The 2,403-nt window shown below is 43.4% G+C and overlaps 1 long non-coding RNA gene across 1 annotated transcript; it reads right to left on the bottom strand.

Annotated features, from left to right (window-relative positions):
- Positions 1-1,658: 1,658 nt before the first annotated feature.
- LOC135565775 (uncharacterized) lies at positions 1,659-2,092 on the bottom strand. The gene is made up of 3 exons (XR_010461851.1): positions 2,046-2,092; positions 1,901-1,941; positions 1,659-1,738 (listed from the first exon to the last, which is right to left on the bottom strand). It is a non-coding gene; the product is annotated as an uncharacterized LOC135565775 (long non-coding RNA).
- Positions 2,093-2,403: the final 311 nt, after the last annotated feature.

Raw genomic sequence — 2,403 nt, 5'->3', positions numbered from 1 at the left:
GGCAGGTTGTTGGGCGCCCGGCCGTCACAAGACGCGAGATGTCATCTGGAGAGAGAGGGGAGAAAGAGGTCAGAGCACAGGGTAGGGCAGTGTGAGCAGAACCAGCGGTGTCGTTTGACTTAGCAAACGAGGATCGGATGTCGTCGACCTTCTTTTCAAAATGGTTGACGAAGTCATCTGCAGAGAGGGAGGAGGGGGGAGGGGAGGAGGATTCAAGAGGGAGGAGAAGGTGGCAAAGAGCTTCCTAGGGTTAGAGGCAGATGCTTGGAATTTAGAGTGGTAGAAAGTGGCTTTAGCAGCAGAGACAGAGGAGGAAAATGTAGAGAGGAGGGAGTGAAAGGATGCCAGGTCCGCAGGGAGGCGAGTTTTCCTCCATTTCCGCTCGGCTGCCCGGAGCCCTGTTCTGTGAGCTCGCAATGAGTCGTCGAGCCACGGAGCGGGAGGGGAGGACCGAGCCGGCCTGGAGGATAGGGGACATAGAGAGTCAAAGGATGCAGAAAGGGAGGAGAATCAGGCAGAATCAGGAGATAGGGCACCAGAGTTGGCAGAAGGACCTGACCTGTCTACTGTGATGTCATACTGGGAAACATTGCTTGAAGGGCATATCTGTAAGATAATTAATCTATTCAACATGAGGCAATTCATTCATTCACAGGTATTTTTTATATCTAGTATCTACAGGTATTCTTTATATCTAGAATCTACAGTATACATCTGCAACATATTCAGAATACCGAATGAGTTTCTGTCACTTTTCCATTTGTTACAACATTTATAATTGTTTATTGAAAATATTTCACTGTACATTTTCAGCCTGCATGTATATTTCTTGTCTACTGAAGGAAAGCCAATAATGACAATGTTTATCATTGTCTGTCGGTGTTTTCAGTTTAGAGTTTTGTACTGTGTGTCTGGGTTTCCTTTTACTCTGGGCTCCAGGGCACAGTAGTACAGAGTAGAGTCTAATACTTCATCAGAGGAGACCTCCAGACTGTCGTTGGAGACCGACAGACTGTCGTTGGTATGGAGGAGTAGCTTTCACTACAGAGGGGTTTGAGGACACTCCAGTGAGGAGGAGGAAGATGGGAGATGATCCAGGGTACTGATGATACCACTGGAGAGTACTAGCAGAGGAGTAGTTACAGGACAGTTTTATGACATCACCCTCCAACCCAAACACCTTATCTGATGTTGGAGTAATGTCATTACCATGACTACCACCTGGAAAACATTTATGAAAATAGGAATTATTATCAGAAAATGATCTTACAATTAAAATCATTATTCAGGGTATTAAAAATTGACAAAAGATCCTTCACAGTAATATTACTCAAGTCTCCAGTAATTACATTGGCTATGTTATTGGATATGAAGAATAGCTTCAATCTCACCCACTAGTGTATATGCTTAAATTGATCCCAGTAACATGCTGGTAAATTTAACACAGTAAAAAGAGTGACCACAACTAGAGTTATGACTGAATGACTACCCTGCTTTCTCACTGTCACCTATAAACGGAATTTCCTTTCCTCTGCCTCAATTATGTAAAACATCCCTTAAAAAATTGCACACAACACAAAGTACTGCACACACAGTGTTTTTGTAAGGGGGCTGTATATCCTGCTGTCACAGTGGGCCTCAGAGCACAGTAGTACACAGCAGAGTCAGACAGCTGCACCCTCTGGATCGTCAAGGGGACTGATTTTGCTGTGACATTCAGATGGGCATCAAATCTGTCCTTGAATTCAGAAGCAGATTCCCCAGGTGAAAATGGATCCCTCCTCAGAATAAAAATGGGCTTTCCATTTGCTAGTTGTTTGTACCAGAAGAGATATTGTGATTGGGAAGTTGTATCAAATAGACAGGTGAGTGTTGTTGGGTGTCCTTCTACGACCATTACCTCTTCTGTTGGCTGTCTTACATTCTCTTCTGCTCTACACCCTGAAAAGAAAGATAAATATATCTTCACAACATATAATGATAATGTATATAAATTAAATGAACAAATGCACAGAAAGAGACAAATGAACGCCATGATGTTATACCAAAGCAGCATGCAGCCAGAACGTGCAGGATCAGCCAATTTCTCATCACTAGTCAGTCAGTTTGAAGTGGAAAAGGAGCAGAACACTGCTGATCTATCTATCACAGAGCTTTGACACCCTCTGTCCTACTGTTGATGCTTCAAGTTCTTCTGTATTACATGCAGTAGTAGACCATGGGGAGGTGTCTGTCTGTATGGCATCCTCTGATTCAGGGGTTTGTGTGCTTTGTTAGGTTGCCTCCTTCAGGTTGACTTTCATACTACATCACCAAGTGGTATAAATTGTGAGGAGTAACTACACACATTAATATTGTTGCACTTTGTCATATTCCATATCACCACCAGGTGATTGCACACAG

This window comes from Oncorhynchus nerka, linkage group LG9b (genome assembly GCF_034236695.1).
Source record: "Oncorhynchus nerka isolate Pitt River linkage group LG9b, Oner_Uvic_2.0, whole genome shotgun sequence".
In the NCBI taxonomy this organism is placed as follows: Eukaryota; Metazoa; Chordata; class Actinopteri; order Salmoniformes; family Salmonidae; genus Oncorhynchus; species Oncorhynchus nerka.
The sequence above is the reverse complement of the archived record's forward strand: the minus strand, read 5'-3'. Positions and strand labels throughout refer to the sequence as shown.